This window comes from Echinops telfairi, unplaced genomic scaffold, assembly GCF_000313985.2.
Source record: "Echinops telfairi isolate 266 unplaced genomic scaffold, ASM31398v2 ScPeMD7_19;HRSCAF=73, whole genome shotgun sequence".
NCBI classification, from domain to species: domain Eukaryota; kingdom Metazoa; phylum Chordata; class Mammalia; order Afrosoricida; family Tenrecidae; genus Echinops; species Echinops telfairi.
Window position 1 is genome coordinate 1,273,367 of NW_022103916.1, and position 10,883 is coordinate 1,284,249.

A 10,883-nucleotide genomic window follows, 5' to 3' on the forward strand; every position below is an offset into this window, starting at 1 on the left:
AAAATGTTAAAAAAGAAAAGAAAAAAAATTGATAATAAAAAAAAATCATTTGCCAATGCAACAACTCCTACACATATAACTCAGTATCATTGATTATATACTCTTTGTGTTGTATAACCATTATTGATATCCTTTTCCAAGATATCCTGCCAGCATTAACATACACTCAATGGACCTAAGCAAAAACGTTTAGTCCTTATTTGTAACGTTCTAAAGAAGTGCCAGCCTGCTTTCTAAACTGATTGCATCATTTTACAGGCATACCAGCAGTGTATCTACCACTTGTCTGTCAGTGTGTCATACTGTAGTGGCTTGTGTGTTGCTACTATACTGGAAGCTATGTCACTTTTATTTCAAATACCAGCAGGGTCACCCAAAGTGAACAGGTTTTGGCAGAACTTCCAGACTGAGGACAAACTATGAAGAAGGAATACGCTGTCCACTTCAGAGCAATTAGCCACTGAAAACCTCATGAATAGCAACATTATTGTTATATGTAGTGCCAGAAGATAAGCCACTCAGGTCAGAGGGCATTGAAAATATGACTGTGAAAGAGCTACCTTCTTTTTTCCTAGGCAGCTGCTGAAGATGACGGAGAGGCAGGTCTTGGTGCTTGATGGCCGTGGCCATCTCCTGGGCCATCTGGCCGTCATTGTGGCCAAGCAAGTGCTGCTGGGCCGCCAGGTGGTGGTGGTGCACTGTGAAAGCATCAACAATTAAGGCAACTTCCACAGAACCAAGTTGAAGTACTTAGCCTTCCTCCGGAAGCGGATGAACACCAATGCCATACAGGCCTATAGCCGCATCTTCTAGCAAACTGCGAGGCATGTTGCCCTGAACCAGCTCAAGGTGTTTGACAGGATCTTACTCCCCTACAATAAGAAAAGGTGATCCCTGCTGACCTCAAGGTGGTGCCGCTGAAACCCACGCACAAGTGTGCCTATCTGGGCCGCTTAGCCCAAGAGATGGGCTGTAAGTACCTGGCGGTGACAGCTACCCTGGAGGAGAAGAGGAAGGCTAAACTCCATTACAGGAAGAAGCAGCAGCAGCTCATGAGGCTGCGCAAACAGGTTAAGAAGAACTTGGAGACAAAGATCAACAAATACACAGGTTCTAAAGACAATGGACGCCTGGTCTGAGCCCAATAATGACTTAGTCCTTCGAAAGAAAGAAAATAAGAAAGAGCTACCTTCTCAAAGTAGAATTGACCAAAGACGTGACTGGAGTAAAGCCCACTGCAGGAAAGCCTTAAGGACCTTCATTATCTGGTGGGACACGACTCAAAATGAAAGGAAACAGCTGCAAACATCTAGTAGTAATCAGAATGTGGGCTATATGATATATGAATCTAAGAAAATCGGAAGTGGTCAAAAATGAAATGGGACACACAAAGATCGATATCCTAGGAGTTCGTGAGCTGAAATAAATTGGAATCGGCCATTTGAATCAGAAAACCATATTTGACTGGGAATAGATTCAGGAGGCATGTTGTTGCAGTCAGTGTCAAAAATGACATTTCAAGATCTAGAAGTACAATGCTGTCTGATGGGATATCTATCCACATACCAAAAAATCTAGTCAATAAGAGTTTTATGAAGGTAATCAAGCGGCCATCAAGCTCAGAAGCAACGAAGCCCACATGGAAGAAGCACACCAGCCTGTGCAATCACGAGGTGTCAGGGATCAGATATGAGGCATCATCAGAACAAAAAATCTTACCATAGTGAATGATGGGGGGAGTGCGGAGTGGAGACCCAAAGCCCATTAGTAGGCCACTGGAGATCCCCTTGCAGAGGGGTCTCGGGGAGGAGATGAGCCAGTCAGGGTGCAACGATGAAAAATACAACTTTCCTCTGGTTCCTAAATGCTTCCTCCCCGGCCCCACTATCATGATCCGAATTCTACCTTGTAAGTCTGGCTAGACCAGAGGATGTACACTGGTACAGACAGGAACAGGAAACGCAGAGAATCTAGGGCGGATGATCCCTTCAGGACCAGTGGTGTGAGTGGCGATACTGGGAGGGTGGAGGGAGAGTGGGTTGGAAAGAGGGAACCGATTACAAGGAACTATATGTGATCTCCCTGGGGGACGGACAACAGAAAAGTGGGTGAAGGGAGACGTCGGACAGGGCAAGATATGAAAAAATAATTATAAATTATTGGGCTCGTGGGGAGCGGAGAGGGAGGGGAAAAATGAGGACCTAATGCCAGCGGCTTAAGTGGAGAAGAAATGTTTTGAGAATGATGAGGGCAATGAATGTACAAATGTGCTTTACACAACTGATGTATGTATGGATTGTGATAGAGTTGTATGAGCCCCTAATGAAGCAATTAAGAAAAGAAAAATAAACTCCAAAAATACTTACACACAAAAAGACTGTTACATTTATACACGAATCACTAAATCTACTGATGCACAAATTGAATTTTGTCAATATCTTCAGTCTGAAATTGATCAAGCATACAATTAAGATGCATTGATAAGTATTGGAGTGCAAAGGTTGGACACAGGAAGGAACAATAGTTGGAAAATATGATCTTGCTGATAGAAATGAAACTGGATTTGTCATTATAGAATTCAACAACACAAAAGGTGACCATAAACATGGACTTCCCCAGATGGAGTACACAGAAATCAAATTAGCCACACAATGGGGAAGCTCAATAGCAGCAGCTAAAACTAGGCCAATGTCTGACTGGAATAGATCAATTGCTCATATGTAATTTCAGGTTAAAACTGCAGAAACTGAAAACAAGTCCACAAGAACCAGAATATGACCTAGAGTCTATCTCACTTGAATTTTAAGCACATCTCAAGAACAGATTTGACTCATTGAACACTAATGACAGAAGACCTGATGAGCTGGCGGAGGACATCAAGAACATCATTCATGGAGAAATCAAAAGGTTATTAAAAAGACAGGAGAAGAAAGAAAAGATCCCAGGTGGGAGTCAGAAGAAACTGAACGTGCTCTTAGAGTCGCTAAGGCAAATGGAAGAAATTATGAAGTCAAATAACTGAACAGAAAATTCCAAAGGGTAGCTCAAGGTAGTAAAGTATGAAAGTGTGCAAAGACCTAGAAATGGTAAACCAAAAGGGAAGAACACGCTCAGCATATCTGAAACTGAAAGAACTCAAAAAACTTAAGCCTTGAGTTGCAATATTGCAATATTTTATTGAATGATGCAGGAAACATTTTTTTAAAGATGGAAAGAATAGAGTAATAAAATGAGCTGATACCAAAGGCTCAAGTAGAAAGAAAATGTTTTGAAAATGATGATGGCAATATATGTACAAATGTGCTTGACACAATGGATGGATGTATAGATTGTGATAAAAGCCCTAAGAACCCCTAATAAAATGATTTTTTAAAAATAGAGTCACTGTAACAAAAAGAACTAGTCAACATTCAACCATTTCAAGAGATCAAGAACCAATGATACTGAAGGTAGAAGTCCAAACTGCGCTGAAGGCATTAGCCAGAAACAAGGCTCCAGGAATTAAGTGAATACCAAATGAAATGTTTCAACAACCTGATCAAGCACTGGAAGCGCTCACTCGTCTATGGCAACTGTCTTGGAGATAACTAAATTTGAACCTATTTCAAAGAAAGATGACCCAACAGAAAGTTTAAATAACAGAAACTATCATTAATATCACACACAAGTAAAATTTTGTTGATGAACACCCAACAATGTTTGTAGTAGTACATTGACAGCTGTCAGAAATGTAGGTCAGGTTCAGAAGAGGATGTGGAACAAGGTATATCATAACTGATGTCAGGTGGATTTTGGTTGAAAGCAGAAAATAACAAAGATGTTTACTTGTTTTATTAACTGTGCAAAGGCATTTGACTGCATAGACTATAGGAAAATATGGAACCTTAAACTATATATAGCCTGCCAACATATATAATTAACTAGTATTGTTAGAAAAGCAGTATAACTTATTTGTAAACTGAAAGGACCTTCACCGTGTCTGTTGCTATTGAATGCTTCATTAGCCTGGCTTCCTAAATAAACACCTTTTGTCTTAAAAAAGAAAAAAACAATATGGATAGCCTTAAGAAAAATGGGTATTCCAGAATACTACATTGTGCTCATGCGGAACCTGGGCATGGATCAAGTGGCATTTGAACAGAAAAAGTAGTACTGCATGGTTTAAAACCAAGAAAGGTGTGTGTTATGGTTGTATTCACTCACCATACTTACTCAGTCTGCTGAGCAAATAATCAGAGAAACTGGATTATATAAGGAAAAATGTCATATCAAGATTGGAAGAAGGCTTATTAATAACCTAAAATATGCAGATGACAACCTTGTTGCTGAAAATTCTAAGCAATTGTGTTTAGAATTTTTGTGTCTATGATTATCAAATATATTGGTGTATAATCTTATTTAGTGATGTCTCTGTTTGTAGAACTTGTAGTACTTCTGATGAAGATCAAGGATTGCAGTTTTCATTATAGATTACAACTCAATATAAAGAAAACCAAAATCCTCACAATTGAACCAATAGGAAACATGATGATAAATGGAGAAAAAAATGAAGTTTTCAAGGATTTCATCCTGCTTGATCCACAAACAATGTTTATGGAAGCAGCAGTCAAAAAATCAAATGACACATTGTATTGGATAAATCTATACAGAACCTCTTTAGAGTGTTAACAGCAAGGATATATATATGTTTATGCGTGTGTATATATATATGTATATATGCTTTTTTTTAGCAAACAAATTTATATCAGCAAGGATATTACTTTGAGCACTAAGATGTGCCTGATCCAACCCCTGGTGTTTTCACCATGTAAGTTGGACATTGAATAAGGAAGACTGAAGAAAATTCAATGCATTTGAATTATAGTGCTAGTGAAGAATATTAAAAGTACCATGGACTACCAATAGGACAAACAAATTTGTCTTGGAAGTAGTGCAACCAGAATGCTCCTTAGAAACAAGAATGGTGAGACTTCATCTCAGGTTCTTTGGACATGCGAGACCAGTTCCGGGAAAATTATATGCTTAGTAAAGTAGAGGGGCTGCAAAAAAGAGGAAGGCCCTCAACAAGATGTATTGACACAGTGGCTGCCTCAATGGGCTCAAACATAACAGTTTTGAGTTCAAGATCAGACAGTATTTCATTCTGGTGTACATAGGGTCACTATGAATCAGAATTGACTTGCACGTAACAACAATCATTTGTTTTCTGATTTTGAGCTTTGCTATTGTTGGAGCAAAGTGATATTGCATTTTTTATTTGCATCTCTTGAATGCAAGCATCTCTTCATATGTTTGTTGACCACCTAAACCTGTGGGTCGCGACCCCTTTGGTGGTCACACGACCCTATCACAGGGGTCGCCCGATTCATAACAGTAGCAAAATTACAGTTATGAAATAACAATGAAAATAATTTTATAGTTGGGGGTCACCACAACATGAGTTGTATTGAAGGGTCACGACATTAGGAAGGTTGAGAATCATTGGCTTAAAGTCTTTAGTGAAGTGTCTCTTCGTGTCCTCTGCCCATGCCTCAATTGAATTGTTTGCCATTTTTTGTTGAGTTATTGAAGTTTGTAATGAATTTTAAAGATTAAATCCGATGTCTAATAGATCATTGCCAACCATTTTTCCCAGTCTGTGGCTTCTCTTTTTATTCTTTTGGTGAACCTTTGATGTATATGAGACCCCAATCATATATTTTGTTCTCTACTGTGTGTGTTTTCCTCATTATATTTGGTGCCCTGTCTTAGGCCCTTAAGTTTTTCCCTATTTTCTCTTGATGATATTCATAGCTCTGAGATTTACATTTGTCTGATCCATCTTCACTTAGTTTTTGTACATGGATGAGGTATGAGTCCTGTTTCATTTTTCTGCAAATGGATATCTAATTTTGCCAGCACTGTTAGTTAAAAAGGCTCTCTCTTCCCCCATTTAATGTCCTTTAGTCCTTTGTCAAAGGTCAGCAGCAGATGTATTTACTTTGGATGTGAGAGACCTCCTACTTTCCTTCCATATAATGTTGGTGATGAGCTTTCCTATTTGAAGAATGATGCTGGAACTGGACCGGGATTGTATTGTGTCTGTAGATTACTTTGGGTAGTACTGACAATGTTAAATTTTCTACCCGTGAACATGGTATATACTTCCACTTCACCCTTTGGGTGGCTATTGTAAATGATATTGTTTTTCTGATTTCCTTTTCAATTAGTATAAAGGAATGCAACTAATTTTTTCATATTGATCTTTTACCTTGCCACTTTGCTGAATCTTTCAGTTAGTTCTAACAATGTTCTTGCCAAGTCTTTGGGATTATCTATGTGTAGGGTCATATCACCTGCAAATACAGTTTTACTACTTTGCCAATTTTAAAGCCTTAATTTCCCTTTGTTGCCTGATAGCTCAGGCTATGATTTCCAGCACAATATTAAATTGGAGTAGTGATGAAGATTGTACTGGTTCCCAATCTCAAAAGGGATGTTTTCAGTTTCTTTCCCTTGAAAGTAATGCTAGCTGTTGGTTTTTTAAATAGGCCCTTTATTATGTTGAGGAATTTCACTTCTATTCTTTTTTTTTCAATGTTAATGTCAGGGATGGGTGTTGGATTTTGTCAAATACCTTTTCTGTATCAATTAATATAATCATGTGATTCTTTTCCTTTGTCTTATTTGTGTGAAAAGGTACACTAGTTGTTTTTCTAATGTTGAACCACCCTTGCACACCTGGTATAAATCCCATTTGGTTTTGATGTGTTTTTTTTTTCATATAATGTTGAATTCTATTGGCTGCAATTTTGTTTGGAATTTTTGTGTCTATGATTATCAAAGATATTGGTGTATAATCTTATTCAGTGATATCTCTGCCTAGTTTTGGTATAAGGATTATGCTTGCTATATAAAATGAATTTGGCAGTTTTTCATCCATTTCTATGGTCTAGAGTAGTTTGAATATAATTGTGTCAAGTATTCTCTGAATGTTTGGTAGAATTCACCAGTGTAGCCATATGAGCCTAGACTTTTTTGTCAGGAGTGTTTTAAAGACCTTATCAATTTCTTTTTTTGTTATGGGTCTGTTCAGATTTTCTATTTCCATTTGTGTTAGTTTAGAGAGGTATTGTGCTTCGAAAAATTTCCCCATTTCTTCTAGGTTTTCAAATTTATTGGAAAACAGTCCTCTATGTTATTGTTAGGTGCCAGTGAGTCAAGGAACACTATATACAACAGAATGAAACACTGCCCTGTCCTGCACCATCCTTAAAATTGCTCTTATGTTTGAGCCCTTTGTTGCAGCCACTGTGTTAATCTATCAACCTTTTTGCTTCCCCTCTACTTTACCAAGTATGATATCATTTTCCAGGAACTGGTCTCTCCTGATAACATATCCAAAACATGTGAGATGAAGTTTCGCCATCCTTGCTTCCAAAGAACATCTGGCCGTGCTTCTTACAAGGCAGATTAGTTTGTTCTTTTGGCAGTCCATGTTGCTTTCAATATTCTTTGTCAACACCATAATTCAAATGCATCAATTTTTCTTCGGTATTCTTATTTAGTGTCCAGCTTCCACATGCATATAAGCAGTTGAAAATACCATTGCTAGCTGATGCCAGGGGCTTAGGTGGAGAGCAAATGTTTTGAGAATGATGAGGGAATGTACAAATGTGCTTTACACAATTGATGTATGTATGGATTGTGAGAAGAGTTGTATGAGCCCCTGATAAAATGATTAAAAAGAAAAAAGAAAATACCATTGCTTAGGTCAGGCATACCTCAGTCCTTCATTCTTTATAGGATTCTGTTATCCTTTTATTTCAGTTGATTCTATTGTGACGTCATTTCTCATTCTTGTTATTTGTATCTTTCCTTCTATCTTTTGTTAGATTTTCCAATAAGTTGTTGGTTTTGTTAATCTTTTCAAAAAATCAACATCTTGTCTTGTTGGTTCTTTCCATTATTTTAAAATTTCATTCCTTTCTCAGCTAATCCTTGTTTCTTTTCTTCTGGTGGCTGTAAGCTTATTTTGCTGCTTTTCCCCTAATTGTTGAATATATTAGGTTAAGGTATTGATTTATGTTCTTTCTTTTTTGATGTATGTGTTTATTGATTTAAATTGCCCTCTAGATACTGCTTTTGCTGTGTCAAAAAGGGTTTGACATGTGTTTTCATAGTTGTTTAATTAAAGGAATTTAAAATTTTCCTCCCATTTCTTCTTTTACCTAGTACTTTAATTTTTAATTTAATTTAATGTTATTTAATTTCCCAGTATTTGAGTTTTTCCCCTTTATCTTTCTATTGTGTTCTATTCTGGGGAATGTTCAATGTGCAATGAAAAAGAATATACATTGTGATGATGTTGGATGGAGTGTTACACATATGTCTATGAGATTAATTTGGCTGATTATATTGTTCAGTTCTCCTGTGTCTTTGTTGAGTTTCTTTCTAGTTCTGTTATACTTCATCGAAAGTGGTGTAGTTAAATCCCCTACTATTGTAGAATTGCCTGTTTCTCTCTAAAGGTGCATAGATCCTTATTATAGTTATGTTGTTTTCTGCAATGGACCCATTAATCATTATAAAATGCCCTTCCTTGTTTCTGCATTTTACCTTAAAGCCTATTTTATCAGAAATTAGTATTGGCACGCTTGCTATATTTTTATTGCTATTTTGTTGTTAGGTGCCATACTTCACTTCCAGTTCATAATGACCGCATGTTCACCAGAATGAAACACTGCCTGGTCCTGTGCCATCTTCACAATACTTCGTATGCTTAAGCCCATTGTTGCAGCCATTATATCAATCCATCTCCTTGATGATTTTCCACTTTTTCATTGATTATCTAAATTTCCAAGCAAAATGTCCTTTTCCAGGGACTCATAACATGTCCAAAAAACATGACACATAGTCTCATCATCTTCACTTCTAAGGCGGATGCTGGCTGTACTTATTCCAAGACAGATTTGTTTGTTCTTGTAGCCTGCGGTACTTTTGAAATTCGTTACGCACATCATAATTCAAATGCTTCAATTCTTTGCCAGTCTGAAATGTAATCAGTTGTTTGTTATGATCCACACAGTTGAATGTCTTTGCATAGTCAATAAAACACATGTAAACACCTGTTTAGTACTTTCTGCTTTCAGCCAAAATCCATCCAACATCAGCTATTATATCCCTTGTTCCACATTGTCTTCTGAATCTGGCTTGAATTTCTGGGAGCTCCCTATTGATGACCTGCAGCAACTGCGTTTTAATTAGCTCCAGCATAATTTTACTTCCATGTGATATTAAGATTATTATATAATTTCTGCATTCTGTTGGGTCACGTTTCTTTGGAATGGGCACAAATATTCATCTCTTTTAGTAGGTTGGCCAGGTAGCTGTCTTCCAAAAAAAGAAGAAACCAATCTATCTTGGAAGAAGTACAGCCAGAATAAACCTTAGAAGTGAGGATGATGAGACTTCCTCTTAGGAAGTTTTAACAGGTTGTTAGGAGAGACTAGTCCCTGGAGAAGGACATCATGGTTGGTCAGTGGCTGCAGTAATGGGCTCAAACATAACAAGTGTATGGTTAGGTCAGGATTGGGCAGTGTTACATTCTGTTTTGCATGGGCTCACTATGAGGCAGTAGCAACATAATGGCACCTAATAACAATAAGGGACTTTTGTTACAGGAGATATACAATCCAGTGTTAAGGGAATATGGGACTGGAGGCCTATGCATGTGTGTGAAGGGTGGTGTGAGCCAAAGACACCCTTGCTGCTTAAGGTATTTGTTTATTATTACTCTTAGTTTGTGCTGGCTGTTTTTCACCGTGGGTATAGATTTCAAACTATTGAAAATAACTACTTCCAATGGACATGCCCTCTTCCATTGACCATACCCAGAACAAACACCTCAGTGAGGCCTTGTCCAACTCATGTAGGATTGCCTAGGACTTTCCCAGTTGGTTTTAACACTGAAAGACTGATGTTAAAGGCAAATCAGGATCCTTGATCATCTTACAGGAGTAACCTTGATATTATGGGCAGATTTTAGGAGTAACTGGCAGATGCTTTGATGTGGGCCAACAGAAGGGCCCCATAGCTCTTCCCTGCCTGCTTTACCAATCAAGAGGTTCCAGCCAATAGCATATCAGGATATGGCACTTGAGGTGACTTGAGCCTGGCTATAGGACTGGCTTGGTAAAGTAGAGGGGCAACAAAAATGAGCGGGCCCTCCACAGAATAGACCGAGACAGTGGCTGCAACCAGGGACCAAACATGAGAAAAATTATGAGGGTGGCACAGGACGGAGTAGTGTTTTGTTCTATTGTACATAGAGGAGATATGAGTCAGAACGAACTTGACCACTCCTAACAAAACAACAGGACCAGCTGTTCTTTGTAAGGTTAGGGAAGAAAAACTCAGCTTGAGACTCCTCCCCTGGACCTACCTCTTCTGGAAAATATATGAAGGTGTGACTGTTATTGTGGGACTAGATAACGTCAGAGAATCATGGGTGAGTCAAGGAGATTGTGTGTATGTTTTAGTGGTATATGTCTGGGGACCACTGTGTATATCGCAGATTGTGAGTAACCAAACGGGCTTGCGGATGAGCTTGTAAGCTGTACTGTGTATCTATGGTTCTAAGAGTGGATGTGTACCTGTGTGACCACACCTGGCTGAGGCCTGGGTCATTGAGAGTGTGTGAATGTTAGTTAATACTTGATTTGAAAGAGTGGCTATCAGTTGGGTGTGTCTATTTCTGAGGCAAGATTTGTGTGTCTCTGTGTGTGTAATCATGCTGCATGGGACTGCTTCTGTTTGGAACTGGCTTTCTTGTGGCCAAACATGGGAAACATGTTTGTGAAAGAACAACATTAAAACAAATTTGGAAAGCCACGCTGCCTGAT

General features: G+C 38.3%; 1 pseudogene; it reads left to right on the forward strand.

Moving 5' to 3' along the window:
* Window positions 1-588: 588 nt before the first annotated feature.
* LOC101655918 lies at window positions 589-1,139 on the forward strand (annotated as a pseudogene).
* Window positions 1,140-10,883: the final 9,744 nt, after the last annotated feature.